General features: G+C 35.2%; 1 protein-coding gene across 1 annotated transcript in view; it reads left to right on the forward strand.

The window, feature by feature from the left end:
• Positions 1 to 17,283, forward strand: part of LOC147077100 (uncharacterized) — a 335,612-nt gene that overhangs the window by 51,975 nt on the left and 266,354 nt on the right. The window lies entirely within an intron of this gene.

Raw genomic sequence — 17,283 nt, forward strand, 5'->3', positions numbered from 1 at the left:
TTATTATGCATCTTTATTGGACCAGCTAAAAAACAAAATTGAAGAAAAACGGCCTCATTTAAACAGGAAAAAAATCCTCTTTCATCAGGACAATGCCCGTGTTCACACATGATTACGATCAATGGCTAAAATTGAAGAATTGAAGTTCGAATTGGTCGACCACCCACCGTATTCGCCAGATTTAGCCCCCAGTGACTTTTTCCTTTTCCCAAACTTAAAAAAATGGCTAAGTGGACAACGTTTTTTTTCAAATGAAGAAGTCATCGATCGGATAAATGCTTATTTTGAGGACTTTCCGTAAACTTATTTTTCTGACGGTTTAAAAAAAATTGAGAAACGTCTAACCAAGTGTATTGAGCTCCAAGGAGATTATGTTGAGAAATAAAAAAAAATTACAAAAATAAAAAGTGTTTTAATGCTTTTTTCTAAGGAATTATTGACCCACCCTCGTATCATTATCATACTTGCTGGCAAACTTTCTCATTTTTTTAAACACAAAAAACCCATGTTATTTTTATGGAGGGGTAAAAAATACGCGATATTGTCTGTTATCTCGAGAGATTTTTATTTCTGACGGGGGAGGTTTTGGAAATAAGTATTTTGACAGCCGGAGGCCGTGTTGAGTGGAGTTTGCGATAAATTGACCGCCGCTGGCAATAAAATTGATCGTACATGAAAACTTTTATTGTAATTTTATTTAAGACCGGTGGAAATTTGTCTGGCTTGATACAAACGTCGGACTCACATGTCATGGGGTCAGTTGGGATTCCGTTATGTCAGGAATTGATCCACGGATACACCCACGATGGCCGCGCGGCTTACGCGTTGGACTATAAAGCCGCGGGTCCCAGGTTCAAATTCTGGGTCTGGCAAGTACACATATTGTTTTTCAATTTGTTTGTGTCAGGGCATGGACCTAATAGGTTGAGCAAGTGGCTGACATCCATTTCTCGTAAAAAACAAAATCTGTCAATACAAACCTCCACGCTGTGGAGGCCCATATGATCCTGTCAGGATCGGACATGGTCGGAAAAAAATACAGTGACGTTCCGTGGAGGTAGGCAGATTGAGCATCGCTTGGGGGCGGCAGTCACTTGAAGGGCGGCAAATCGAGGAGAATCATTAGGTATATTATATAGAAATAGGTTCCTAAACTTAGTACTTAAAAAAATCAGCTCACTGGTTGGAAACAAAATGTATTAAGAATTAACATAAAAGATTTAACAGGACTGTATTGTTTTTGTCGGTTTCGCGATGCCTAGTTTACTTCTGTTATCGATGGACATCACGTCCTCGATGACCAGCAATGACACGTGCAGATTTGCGAATTATATTTTGAATTATAGGTAGGTACATAAGTAGTTACCTAGCTCGCGTGTTTTGAAAGTTGTCAGGTGTATTTTTAAATGTAACTGAAACCGTGGACTCGCATTATTGTTAATTGAAGTAGAGATGGCATTTAAATTGGATTTAGTGGTATATATTTTGTTAGTAATGTATCTATACAACACATTTCTTAATTATATTGGGGTCATGTAAGGATGATAAAAAATACTGTACTGATAAAAATGGGGCGGCATTTTAGCGCTGCCTAGGGGCGGCATTTTGTCTAGGGACGTCACTGACCGGATATGATGTTATTTGATTGAAGGATGTGAGCCAGTTGAAATTATACGATGAAGAATCAAAGGCGAATGGGGATCAAGTGCACATATGGGTGGTTTAATATAATTATGGATCAAGTCCAATTTTCATTAAATTAATTTTTTTTATTTCTGTTTAATCAATTTAATCTGCAATTTGTATTCTTAATTCAATAAAAACAAATAAGTACGTCTGACAAAGCTTAGTGTGCATTATCTATGACAGATTTCAACAGCCTACTTCCACCATTCGCCACTGATATGAAGAGCGAACACTTTGTGACTGACAGCCGAAAATAATACCACAGACGAGGCCTCTATTTCCAATACCTACCAGCCAAATCCACACGCAAGCAATTTTGGAAAATGGACATTTTCAGTTTAAGGAAATTAAATGCTTAAATGCATATAATATATAATTAACTATTTCTTCTATTCAACGAATAATTCACAAGATTTAAGAATGTACCATTCTGATTATTGAACATACATAATTTTGAAAAACACTTTCTGAGAAAATATATTATAACCAATAGAAAAAATCTTTTTTAAATCTTGTGAATTATTCGTTGAATAAAAGAAATAATAGTTAATTATAAATTATTAGAAAATGCAAGTAAGTTACATCATAAAAAATATTGGAGAAATCCACGACGTCGGTTAGTAATTAAAGTAATAGGTATCTACTTTGATTTAATAAAACAAAAACCAATTGCTAAAGTAGCTTGGTTTAGAAGAACGCTGATGTGTAGGTATTAAAAAGGCCAATAGTTAAAGTTTGTCGCAATTAGTACGCCGCCTTGTAGCATATAGGTAAATGCAACGGACGGGGCGTAAACCCAGGGTTCGATTCCCTACCGGGGTGGCTTACTTTTTTCAAAAAGATTTTTTCTATCCGTTATATTTTCTCTGAAAGTATAAATCTTTATGATTTAATAATAAATTGCCGACATATTTTATTTTTACGGTATAAAAAATGTAAAACCCGTTTGGAGGTAGCGGAGTTTGATTGTTATCACATGATTTGGCGGAGTAAGTAAGCAATCACTGTTGGATTTGGCGTCATTTGATGGTAACAACTTAACGTTTGTTTCAGCATGATATAGGGTTACCAGCAATAATTAGTTCAAATTCATCCTTTGTAATTATTACATGTTGCCTCAGTTTGAAAATTCCTGGTTTAGTATATTACGATTGCTCTGAGCCTGAATGAGGTTGCCAGCAACTTGTTGCCAATGTGGACGGTCTCTAAGTTGTCATGGCTTGCTACCTTAAATTAGTATTAGCACCTGTATTTGGTTTTAACTGAATAAATTTGTGAGTCCCTGACATTCCGTATTGAGTTAAATCTTGCTCGAGCCAGAGCGTTGGAGCGGAGCTCGGAGCAGGAGCTCGGAACACTGAAGCAATAGGATTTTATCCGGAGCAGGAGCGGAGCCGGAGCATCGAAAATTTGTAGTGCTCCGCTGCTCCGGATGTTTTTTATTATTAAATTTTCGGGTGCTGTTCGGTTATGAGGAATACAGCGGAAAACACATTTTGAAAATACCCGATATACCTGATTATTTTTTAATCTGGGTTAGGTTAGGTTAGGTTAGGTTTGGTTAGGTCAAACTAACAAATAATCCAGTATATCGGCTATTTTCAAAATGTGTTTGCCGCTGTATTCCTCATAACCGAACTGTACCAATTTTCGTCCTAAAATCCAATGAAAATAGTAAATTTTGACACTTTGCAACACTGGAATTATTTGAAATATGGCAACACTGCCGAGTGATAAATAATACTAATCACTTTTTTGACAGAAGAGGCAAATAATGAGAGACGATTTGCTGTCGGATTTTGTTTAGTAGAATTAATGAAAATGACGATTATTTTAAAACTACTCATTTTTTAATTTTAAAAACATCTGTATAATATGTAATACTTATAAAACTATTTACCCGAAGCGGAGCAGACCCTGGAGCGGGTCTAGGACGATTTGGCGCCGGGACAACGGCGCCACGGAATTCGAAAATAAATAGATGTTAGGTACTTATAGGTACTTAAAAGAAAATATTTAGTATTATTATTTATATTTAAATGATTATATTATGATATAATAGTTGGTGAGAATGTAAATATGCAGACGTAAATAATGATTTAATCGTGCATATGTTTAAGTTCCAATGAAAGAAGAGTTTTTATTTTATATAAAGCCTTAGGCATGGTAATTCTCAATCCGCAATAAAGAATACATTATGTTAAGATTAAAATGAATTAAAACTACTAAGTAGTAGATAGAAACTGATTAAAATACCTCGTCTACGTTCTGTATACGTGTCTACGACAGTGCGGCGTCCAATAATTGTCCGGAGTCCAGTTGTCCCATTCCCCCTGGAGCGGAGCCGGAGCAAGTATTAGATCCCGGAGCGGAGCAACTAAAAAAAAACGTCCGCTTCAACGCTCTGGCTCGAGTCATTCCAATCAGGATTTTGAGCTTTCTTTGCATAAGCACAAGCTGTCCACAGCATCCCTTGACAACAACTGGTTCTATGGACCGACGATAGAAATATATACACCAATATCATAATATGAATCTCTATAGTATAGTTTAAACTCTTTGGTTCCTACTGGTAACTGGATAAGAGCATTACCATTGAAAATACATTTTCTATAAAAACGAAATAAATCCCATATCAGAGACAGTGATCGGATGGTGTTCGAAATGCTTTCAAATAAATCAGTTATCCCTGGTCTATTCGGAGCGCGGTTAGGGCGCGAAGCCATTAGCCAGGCGGTGGCAAATCTAAGGATTGCGGCCTGTTAGGGGTCGCTGTGACATTTTTTAAACGTCCCAAATTTTGACGTTTTAAAATGAACAGATTTATATTATTATTATGAAAACGTTACAACTCGATGGTTGCAGGCGCACACACAAGGGGTGGTTTTGGGTTGGAGCCCCTCCCACGAGGAACGGAAAAAATACACATTATCTAGATGAATTACCTTGAATTAGGTGAAGGAGGACGAATTAATTATTTGTATATGCCCTTCCAAATCAGCCGCATCGTCTGCTTCATGGAAAACCGCCACTGTAGCATTTGCCCCTTTATTCACCGCCCTTAAGAGCGTACATAAGTGAAACGGCAAATAAATTATCAACTGTATATAGAACAAAATTACGGCCGCGTTGTCATTCGGAGAGCGATAGTCTAGGTGTCTGCACGTCGATTCGTTTTGTCATGGCGTCGGATGTAAATATGATTTAAGAAATTCGTGTAAAGATGACTAAAAAACTTTACGTATGTACTTAAAAAAGAAAACATGTCAATGAATACACTATTATTATTACGAATATAATAATAAACATAACATAAAAAGGACGCATGTTGAACTTTTATGACAAATTATATTTCGTTCGGCTTCCGTCATTTGCACCCGCGACCCGCATTCCGCGCATCGCCTAGTCATGATCTTTATAGCCTTAAGCAACGCATGACCTGCCAGTGGCGAACGGTGGAAGTAGGCTGTTAAGATCCGCCATGAATATTGCAGACTAAACTTTTTCTGTCATACGTATTTGTTGTCATTGAACTAAGGCTACAATTTACAGATGGTATAGGTTAGTTTTTAAATTTAATTAAACCCTGCCTAACCAAACCATAATAGATAATAGCCAAAAAATACGCATCTATCTATAAAATATCTAAAATTTTGCCATTAAATCATACATAATTTTGGATATTTTATAGATGGAATAATATTTTTTTATCTATCATAGTTTGGTTGAGGCAAGGCTTAATGAATTTAAAAAAAAATACCAACAACATGACGTGTAATCTATGTATATATTATCTAATTCAACAAAAACAAATAAATATGAATGAAAAAATGTGCATAATTTTGTTGTATTACCCAAAATATACCGAAACTATTATGGTTTGGTTTAGGCAGGGTTTAATTGATTTATAAAAACTAATTAAGGGGGGACATGCTCGTCGAAGGTCAAAATTGAGTTTTTATTGTATATTCAAACCATGATCCTGGACACTCCTTAAACGTTGTAGATGATCTATTTATATAATTTTGAAGCCTTATTATCCTTTATAGTTATTTTAAACATTTGATAACTGCATGAAGTATTTTTGTTACATAAAATAGTATTCTTTTAAACCTCTCGCTCTAATGTTTTAGAATATAGTCATATTTCGGTACATAACTGTGCAGCGGTGTTAAGATTTTTTACATTTATTAATTTTTAAACGCATTTATAAAACCATTAGCATAATTTATTACGAGATAATTTTTGTAAAATATTCACGATAAAAAATTATATTGATAATCTCTGTGATCCCAAATTTGACAAGAATTAGGCATTTTATTATTCAAAAAATCGGCAAGATTAACACATTTCAAGATGATTCTAAAGATATTTATTATAAGTTATGTCTTTGACCATTCAAGTGTGATAAACATCTTATGAATAATGATTGCTTTATAATAATTATTGACCTAAGAATAAGGTAGTGTTTTTTTGAAATACGCCATTTCTTTTGTCATTCCCTAGTGGTTTAGCTACAACATACGGCCGTAGCCATAAATTGACATACTATAATTGAAGTAGGGAGTAAAATGATATTGACGCGCGTGTTTGAACATGTACCGTTTAAAAAAAAATAAAAAAAAATTCGGTTAGGTACATGTTCAAACACGCGCGTTAACATAATTTTACTCCCTACTTTAATTATAGTTTGTAATTTTATGGCTACGGCCGTATGTTGTAGCTTAACCACTAGGGAATGACAAAAGAAATGGCGTATTTCAAAAAAACACTACCTTATTCTTAGGTCAATAATTATTATAAAGCAATCATTATTCATAAGATGTTTATCACACTTGAATGGTCAAAGACATAGCTTATAATAATTATCTTTAGAATCATCTTGAAATGTGTTAATCTTGCCGATTTTTTGAATATTAAAATGCCTAATTCTTGTCAAATTTGGGATCACAGAGATTATCAAAATAATTTTTTATCGTGAATATTTTACAAAAATTATCTCGTAATAAATTATACTAATGGTTTTATAAATGCGTTTAAAAAATAATAAATGTAAAAAATCTTAACACCACTGCACAGTTCTGTACCGAAATATGACTATATTCTAAAACATTAGAGCGAGAGGTTTAAAAGAATACTATTTTATGTAACAAAAATACTTTATGCAGTCATCAAATGTTTAAAATAACTATAAAGAATAATAAGGCTTCAAAATTATATAAATAGATCATCTACAACGTTTAAGGAGTGTCCAGGATCATGGTTTGAAAATACAATAAAAACTCAATTTTGACCTTCGACGAGCATGTCCCCCCTTAACGCCATTAGTAAATTGCAGTATTAATTCAATAAAAACAAATACATATGACTATAAAGTTTAATGTGCACTATTCGTCGTAACGTCGGATCTTAACAGCCTACCTCCCCTCCCTCCACTAGCCCTTCGCCACTGTGACCTGCCCACCCTCACGAGACATTACTGGGCGAGCTCCATATTTAAGACAGAATATAATAGGTTTTCCTTTCCTGGACTCTTCAGTTTTTAATCATATACCCCGCAAAGAAGAAGACAACATGGAAAAATCTCATGAACAGACAAAATCAAGAGTTCCGTAGGTTACATATTGACGAAGGCCCTGGTTGCCATTGAATGAGAGAGCTAAACCAAATTCTTCAAGAAGGCTGTTAGACGACCAGATCATCTGGGCCACGATCCTCAGTAATGAGATCCCGGCGAAGAAGAAGCTTATATATTAAAAAATTGGAGCATCAGTTGTTTGTTCTCCCAAGGTGCATAACTAACCTACTATTGGTGATGCCAATTGGGAGGGCAATAACAATGTACAATCAAATTGTTACGGATATAGATATTCCACCTACGTGAGGATATAGGATGTACGTAAAATAGCGTCTACTTAGCTCATTTACTAATATTGGTTATATTTATTCGTTTTTTATGTCATGTTGTGAACGTCTTGAAAACGAATTAAATGTGCTGGTTCGAGTCGAAACGTATGTATGTAAATTTGTTATATTTCATTCATATGTAGCAGTGCTCAGATGTCCGTTGTCCAATTCAATCCTAAATAAAAATTCATACAAATCACCACATTTCGTATTTGTGAGAGAATCAGTTATAAATGCGAGCATAAAAGTAATATTGACTTCTCTTTGACAACCCCTGCTTTAAAAAGCTAGGGTGCCGGACAGTCGTGTAAAAAGGCACTTTGTTTTTCAGATCCGCATCAGAGGTGCACAATCTACGGCCCGCGTACAGAAATTTGCAATTTAAAATGAGACGATTATATTAAAATTTATATGATAATATTTTAACTGATTATTATCATTATTTTAGTATGACATAATAATTATTGTGTTCATACAATATTCAATATGAATATACACATGGGTATGTCCCCCTTAAACAAATTCAGAATGTCACCCCATTAATATATTGGTTTATTTTATATAATTTAATAACCAACCTATTCAATTACTTTTTTATTTTTTAGCTATCTTAACCGAGTGGCGAAGAGTGGAGGTAGGCTGTTAAGATTCGACTAGATTCGATACATACTAAGCTTTGCCAGTTATACTACTTATTTATTTTCATTGAACTAAGGATATAATTTGTTAATGGCGCTGATTAGTTTTTAAAATTTAGTTAAACCCTATCTAAGCCATAGCATAATAATTTAATTAGTATTTTATGGGCGATCCGACAAAAATAGTGCACACTTTTTCAGTTAAACTTTTCTGTTTTTGTTGAATTAAGAAACTTATCACAGATGATTTCAGTTAGCTTTTAAAATTCACTATGCCCTGCCTAAACCAAACCATTAGAGATACAAAATATTCTTCTATCAATTCTTTTTCAACCATGTCCGACCCTGCTAAGATCATATTATATGGGCCCCCACGGAGTGGAGGTTTGTATTAACAGATTTTGTTTTTACGAGAAATGGATGTCAGCCACTTGCTCAACCTATTAGGTCCATACTCTGACTCATACACAAATTGAAAAACAATATATCGTCACCGTTCAGGCAAAAGTCACCAACCCTAAAAACATAGTTTTGAGATATCGCAATTTGAAAGTTTGAAAATGCAGGAAAAATCAGATTTTAATGTTTTTAAGGTTTCATCTACATTAAATTATTTTCTCATGTCTTCTTAATAATTTCTTTAAGGTAATTTTACTTTTTGATGTTAATTAAAACATCTGGAAGGTTTTGAAGGAGGCAAGGTAGCTCAATTATGGTTTGGTGACTTTTGCTTGTTAATAATCTGAACAATGTTAGCCAAAAGAAGGATCAATAAAACTCACCATCCATAGTATAGTGACTTTTGCTTGTATATTTATAACGAAGGATTTATTTTTTTTATATAGTCAATAATGTCCATTCACCTATAATGACTTTTGCTTGTTAATATTTTATCGAAAGTCATTTAGTGAAAAACAAATAATTCGGATTTAAGCAAAATTTTACTAACTAATGTAGCGAGGTGAGTTTTGCATCTTAAAGAACATAATTTTACGCTTCGGGTGACATACTCAACTCAAAACTGCCATTTTCAGGGTTGGTGACTTTTGCCTGAACAGTGACGATATTATGTACTTGCGAGACCCAGGATTCGAAGCTGGGACCCACGGTGTTATAGGCCGACGCTTAAGCCGCTCGGCCAATGTATAATTATGTGTGATATAATGGTATAACTTTAGATATTTTATAGATATATAAATAATTTTAGAATTGATTATGGTTTAATTGTATTTTAAAAACTTGCCAAGACTATCACGACTATCTTTATTTTTTGTATTAGTTCAATGAAAACAACTACGCATGACTGACAAAGTTTAGTGTTCACTACTTATGTCGGATTTTAACAGCCTACCTCCACCCTTCGCCACTGTAATTAATTAGGTAGGTACATAGACTATAGATACATCTAGACGCCACCCATTGCATTGCTAAATGAAGCTGCGTGCCGTGCGTTTGGTTTGTGGGCGAGCGAACGCATTCGTCTACAAATTTTCGAGACCATAGACCAGTTCGCTAGTGCTCGCCCAAAGTGCTTGCACTAGACGCTCAGAATTAAAATATAATTTTTTATTTTTTTACGTTATATAGTATTTTTAAGCGATCAAAATGCAACCATTAGGTAAAGATATCCATAATTTAAGTTATTTTAAAGAAACACTAGGTCACTGATATTTAAATATATAATAATATACAAATAAATTATCACGAACATGTATCAACTTACCTATGCAACGTAATACCATCTTCTTGCTTATCAGTACGGCTACCATATTATAATACAACACACAGAACCATCTTTCCTACTTAATTAACTAAAAATATTTACCACTGACTTTATGCTTAACACAAAAAATAGCAATTTTAGCAACACTACTACGTGAAGCGATTCACCACGATTTGCCGGCGATACTTTTGGAAACTAACTATCACATATGTAGACCTTTTATCTTACTCTAGCGCGTGTCGCAGAGATTATAAGGGTGCCGAATACTTTCTCACTCGCACTCATGCATCGTTTTTGTTCAGGCCTTGGGTAGGTACTATTGATTTCACCATGTTACGCCTCAGCATTGCAATATAGGACAGGCACAAGGCCATGTCACTTTCAGTCAGTCTAGTCTAGTCAGTGCATTTAGACGCGTCAGTAAAACACCCGATTAAGCTTGCACGATCGACAAGGGTTGGATGTAGGCGCGAGATTTCTACCTTTGCCACATCGCGACACTTAACCTATTCATAATGACGTGATGCAAATGCACTATTTTTGATATTTTTTTATGTTATAGCTACGAAATGTTTTAAAATATTTTATCAAGATGAATGATAACTCAATTGCAGTAGCGAAGGGTGGAGGTAGGCTGCTAAGATACGCACATTAACAGTGCACTTTAAACTTTGTTAGTCATACGTATTTGTTTTTATTGAACTAAGACTACAATTATTTACAGGTGGTGTTAGTTGGTTTTTACAAATCAATTAAACCCTGTCTAAGCCGAATCATAATAATGTCGGTATATTTTGGGTGATACGACAAAATCATGCATATCTTTTCATTCATACTTATTTTTTTCGCTGGATTAAGAATACATGGTGCACATATTGTTGGTTCATTTTTTTAAATTCATTAAGGGGGGACATGCTCAGCGTTTATCAGTGTTTATCACAGAATGGTCAAAGACATAGCTTATAATTAGTATCTTTAGAATTATCTTCAAATGTGTTAATCTTGCCCATTTTTTGAATTATAAAAAGCCTAATTCTTGTCAAATTTGGGATCACAGAGATTATCAATACATTTTTTATAGTCAATATTTCACTATAATAGTATCGACATAAATTATACTGATGGTTTTATAAATGCGTTTAAAAATGTAAAAAATCTTAACACCACTGCACATTTATGTACTGAAATATGACTATATTCTAAAACATTAGAGCGAGAGGTTTAAAAGAATACCATTTTATGTAATAAAAATACTTTATGGGGTGGGGTCATCAAATGTTTAAAATAAATATAAAGGATAATAAGGCTTAAAAATTATAGGTATAAATAGATTATCTACAACATTTAAGGAATGTCCAGGATCATGCTTTGAAAATACAATAAAAGCTCCATTTTGACCTACGCTGAGCATGTCCGCCCTTCCAAACTATAATGGACAAAAAATATTGTTCTATCTATAAAATATACAAAGTCATATATTATGATTTAATTGCATAATTTTAGATATTTTATAGGTAGATTTTTTTTACTATTATCTGTTAATTATGGCTTGGTTTTCGCAGGGTTAAATTGATTTTTAAAAACAGCTAACCAACACCATCTGTAAATTCTAGTCTTATTTAAATGACAACAAATACGTATGACTGACAACGTGCAATGTGCACTATTTATGGGGGACCTTAACAGCCTATCTCCACCCTTCGCCACTGCTGAATAGATACAATGTACTTTAAAAAATGTGCAAGTTTCATCGATATTGGTAAAGTACTTTTTTGAATTATAACAAAGTAAACAGCCAGACACGAACGAGCCCTGAACATCTTTGAAAGAAAAATTCTCCACCGTATATATGGACCGATCAGGGACGGCACCAATTGGAGGAGAAGATAATATAATGTTGAGCTCTACGGGCTGTACGAAGATTGCAGCGCAGTTCAATCAACTAAGATTAGGAGACTGCGATGGCTAGGTCAGGTGCACGGTATTAATGACAATGAACCGGCAAAGGGAGTGATATCCAGAAATCCAATAGGGCGTAGAAGAAGAGGCAGTCCAAAGATTCGCTGGTTGGATGGAGCTGCCAGTGACTGCCGTATTCTGAGGGTACCGAATTGGAAAGCGGCCACACTGGATAGGGACAGGTGGAAGGAGCTGTTGGAGGAGGCCAGGACCCACACCGGATTGTCGCACCCCTGATGATGATGGAACAGCCAGATAGACACGATATTAAAAAAAAAAACTATATGTATTACGTTTGTCTAGCTTATCGTGGAATTAGTCAAAGGCAAACATTTTGATATCACTCAAAGTCTTAAACTAAAAAAAATATTATTACTATAGATTCGCTAGCCAAATGATGACAACCGCTGACAAAGAGGCTTTCAATTGATTCGCGCTTTGATAAATGTATTTACATTAGTGGCAACTGGCAACACAGTTTTTCCACGCAATAAGACAGGCATCGTAAAGTCTAGGCACAATAAAAAAAAGCGAGCACATTTTTTATCTTCATATTGACACGCCAGTTCTATAGTGTCCTGAGTTATTTAATTATTTCACTCTACATGGGCCGTAGTAGAATAGCATTTGCATCGGCCCTTGCACTGGTGTTGTTTTTTTCAATCGTTTTGGCAAGCGGCGTGACGTCACTGCCTCTCTTTCGTCATTCGTTTTGTTCATCGTTTCGCAGAATATTTCGATCGTTCACTATCTCTATAAATTCGATGATGGAAATTAGTAGCTCAACTAGTTCTTCGGATTGGGATGAGATCGAAACTTTGGTAAACCAAACCACCAAACAGTAACCGTAACCAAATACGTAAACAATATTATCAAAGGAAATACATAGTGCCAACCGCTAAAAACAAAAAAACGTGATTTTGACATGACATTTGAAAAGTGTAGGCATGTAGAAGATGATAAAAACGGTCATTGAGTCATGCAGGTGTCGATGCAGCGCGGTTCAGTGTGAGGTGACTTTGGTTGTTTTGGTGATTTCATTTTCCAAATGACAAAGTTCGTAAAAAGGTTCAAAATGTGCTACGGGATGGGAGCATCAGTCTGATAACATTATAAACACCAAGAACAACTACATTACACATTTTTTTCCTATAGCGGCATCCAGTGACAGTTAAGTAGGCGACATGCACCATGACATGCACTTCAATTTGGTTCGCGCTTTAGAGTCCATGTTTCACATGCATACGTGAGCGTTGGTACCATAGATTGTTTGAACCAATGCCTGAACAAAAAACGATGCAAGGTACAAGGCTCACCAACGAGTGAGAAAGTATTCGGCACCCTTATAATCTCTGCGACATGCGCTAGAATAAGATAAAAGGTTTACAGATGTGGGAGATGGTTTGCTACGGTGTAGCCGCCAAATCTTACCTTATTGCTTAACTAAGCGTTGATAACCGTGTTGCTAAAATTGCTATTTTTAAAGTCAGTGGTAAATATTTTTAGTTAATTAAGTAGAAAATATGGTTCTGTGTGTTGTATTAAAATGTGGTAGCCGTACTGATAAGCAAGAAGATGGTATTACGTTTCATAAGTAAGTTGATACATGTTCGTGATAATTTATTTGTATATTATTATATATTTTAATATCAGTGACCGTGTTTCTTTAAAATAACTTAAATTATGGATATTTTTACCTAATAGTTGCATTTTGACCGCTTAAAAATATTATATTACGTAAAAAAAATAGAAAATTATATTTTAATTCTGAGCGTCTAGTGCTAGCACTTTTGGCGAGCACTAGCGAAATAGTCTATGGTCTCGAACATTTCAATACGAATGCGTTCGCTCGCCCACAAACCAAACGCACGGCACACAGCTTCATTTAGCAATGCAACGGGTGGCGTCTAGATGTATCCTATAGTCTAAGGTTTGAACACTTAACGGTTATAAAACAATTGGAGGTCATTTTTGAAGATACCATTCAGGCGCTCAAATCCACTTCATGTCAAGTTTGGTTCCTCAATAGCACGTAACAATTATTTCCATTTGTAGATATTTTTAAGCTCCATTTACCGCTTTCGTCGCGCGAAACTTCCGTGACATAATTAGACCCTTTGAATGCCGGAGATTGTTTCAATAAAACGGTCTTTATTCCCTCATGACCCATTAAGCGCCGTCACAGCGCAAAACACTAAAAAGTTATTGCTCTCTTCTTCGCTTAATTCCGCAGGCGGGACTCGAAGGGTTGATTAGATGAAATTGGTAATAAAACAGGGGAAGGCAAAACCGGGTCCGCGAACTGAAAACAGCAAAAGCTGCAATACGAGAACCAAAGATGTCAAAGAAACATTACTAAAGACCCAACAGACAAAACTTGCAGTGTAACTGAAAAAATACTACTAAATCATTTCGGTTTTCTGACTCAGTCAGAATTAAAAAAGTAGGAGATGTCCGCTTGTAAGAAGTAACTTAGTAAAAAGAGGATGGAACATGTCAATTACCTCGATTACCAGGCACGCACACAAGGATGGGGGAGCAGTGGCGAAGGGTGGAGGTGGGCTGTTAAGATTCGACGTTAATAGTGCGCACTAAACTTTGTCAGTCAAACGTATTTGTTTTAATTGAACTAAGTCTAGAATGTGTAGATAGTGTTTGTTGGTTTTGAAAATTCAATTAAACCTTGCCTAATCCAAGCCATAATAGATAACAGTCAAAAAATATTCGTTTATCTATAAAGTACATCTGAAGTTAAGCCTATGTTTGGTTTAGGTCGGGTATAATGAATTGAAACAAAAAAAAAATCACCTTTCTAATATGTATTCTTAATTCAACGAAAATAAATAAATACGACTAAATAAGTATGCATTATTTTTGTCGGATCGCATATAGCATACCTAAACTATTATGGTTTGGTTTAGGCAGAGTTTAATTGAATTTAAAAACTAAACAGCACCATCTGCAAATTATTTTCGTATGTCAAAGAAAACAAATAAGTATGACTGACAAAATTTATGTCGAATCTTAACAGCCCACCTCCACCCCCCGCCCCTGTGGGAGGGGAGGGTTGGCTTAGAGTCCGGAAAAATTCACACTATAATCGCCAGAATCTGCACAAAACCATTTTCAATTTTTGGTGTTTGAAGATGCGTGGATGGCCCTATGCGTTTACTGTTCGTGAGTCCCTATTTCATGTAGTTTCATAATATTTTGTCCATAATATATGACAGGCTTGGAGACCCTCTCGCTATTGTGCAATATAATCGGTCTGGATGTAAGGAAACTACATAAATTTAAATATATATTTTTAAGCACGTCTGAAAATATATTTTTGAAAAATATTTGTATAGAGCTGAACTCGAGCCTGCATCCATAGGATACTAGCCAATACGCAGTCTTATCAAACAGAAAATACCAATAACTATAATACGAGTATGTCCGAGGTCTCAATTCAGCCGAACTAAAAGCATCGTGGAATCACTATCTAGTGTTATAATATGACTCTATCAAGTTATTTATTATAATATAGTATAAAATAACGCCGTGGGTCCCAGGTCCAAATCCTGGATCTGGCAAGTACACATATTGTTTTTCAATCTGTGGGTGTCAGGGTATGGACCTAATAGGTTGAGCAAGTGGCTGACATCCATTTCTCGTAAAAACCAAAATCTGTCAATACAAACCTCTACTCTGTGGAGGCCCATATGATCCTATTAGGATCGGACATGGTCGAAAGAAAAGAAGATATTATGGCGAGTGGACAACTGCCGGACATATTATTATTATGCCGCCATACAGCGTGTCCGGAAACTTGTACCTACATATATAGTTCGCCGTGTCACACTTCACTGTGAAATGTTGTATCAGAAATATATGGCCGTATATTAAAGACCGTCCAACCTCTTTGGGTCGTATAGTACTGACATAAAATTCATGTCTAAATAAAACACGGTTCTTGTCGGTTTACACTTTACACGATGCCAGCAGCAAAAAAAATTGAAAACAGCCGATATACTGGATTATATTTGTTAGGACAGGTTAGGTTTTCAGTCTTGAATTCATGAATTTTGCCAAAATCAACTATGAAAATTGAATTAATGTTCAAATTGAATCTAATAAAATTGGAGACCGTATAGTACGAGTATATGGTCATCTCTTCCCGATAAGAAACCTCACGGCGAACTGTGCCACGGTGAAATGTTTAACGTACAATTTACATATAACCGTCATACAGTGGTATCCAAGGGGCACTAAACGCCCACATGGACGCCTTCAAACCTGCCGAATAGACGACAATATTATCATAAAGTTCGGTGGATGTGACAGCAAAGAACTAGGGACTGAAAAGACTGGAGGGAGCTAGGGGAGGCCTTCATCCAACAGTGTAGTTGTGAGCTAGGGTAATATTAATTATGCACCATTTTAAAGAAGACAGTCCACGATGTCGTGGGTCCCATGTTCGAATCCTGGATCTGGCAAATGCACATTTATTATTGTTTTTCAATTTGTGTTTGGATTAAGAGTATGGTCTAGTAGGTTGAGCATGTGGGCTAACATCCATTTTTCGTAAAAACACTATTAGTGCAATACAATAGTGGTTTATAAGAATATTTATTAATTGGATTGTATAATTTAATATATATATTTTTAATTTATAATTATTATAATTATTGTCCAGTTATGATTTGTATATAAATTATTATGGTTTTTAATTTTACAAAATATGATAAAAGAATAATATTTTAAATAAATTTAAATATTTGTACTGACATCTGTGAAATATTTAGCCGAGAAACAAACCGTCGTAATGCGAAGAAAGTCTGCAGTTACCTGTAATATCCGACTTTCACTCCAAAGTGCATTTTGTATCGAAATGTATGCAATATACGAATTATGAAAATAATATTATTATAATAATCCCTTTTATCGTCGATATTATTTTAGAGTATTGGCAACAGATGCCAATAATAGATTAATATAGCTTGTATGTATTTATACAATAAATTTCTTCACTGTTATAATAATATAGTATTTGGTCAAAATAATATTCGAGTAAGTGCAGTGACGTCCCGTGGGGGTAGGCAGATTGAGCGTCGCTTGGGGGCGGCAGTTATTCGAAGGGCGGCAAACTGAGAAGAATCATTTGGTACATAGAGAAATAGATAAGTACCTAAACTTAGTAATAACGAATCATTAAAAAAATCAACTCATTAGATGAAAACAAAATGACGTATTAATTAAGACTATGCTTCAGCTGGGGCACGGTCTAAAACGATCGTGCCTACGCGTCGCGAAGATTGTGCAAATGACGCGTGCAGAACAAAACATAATTTGTCATAAAAAGTCAACGTACGTCCATTTAATGTTATG

Source organism: Rhyacophila brunnea, unplaced genomic scaffold (assembly GCF_057557595.1).
Source record: "Rhyacophila brunnea isolate RB1 unplaced genomic scaffold, BYU_Rbru_1.0 scaffold_13, whole genome shotgun sequence".
Lineage (NCBI taxonomy): Eukaryota > Metazoa > Arthropoda > Insecta > Trichoptera > Rhyacophilidae > Rhyacophila > Rhyacophila brunnea.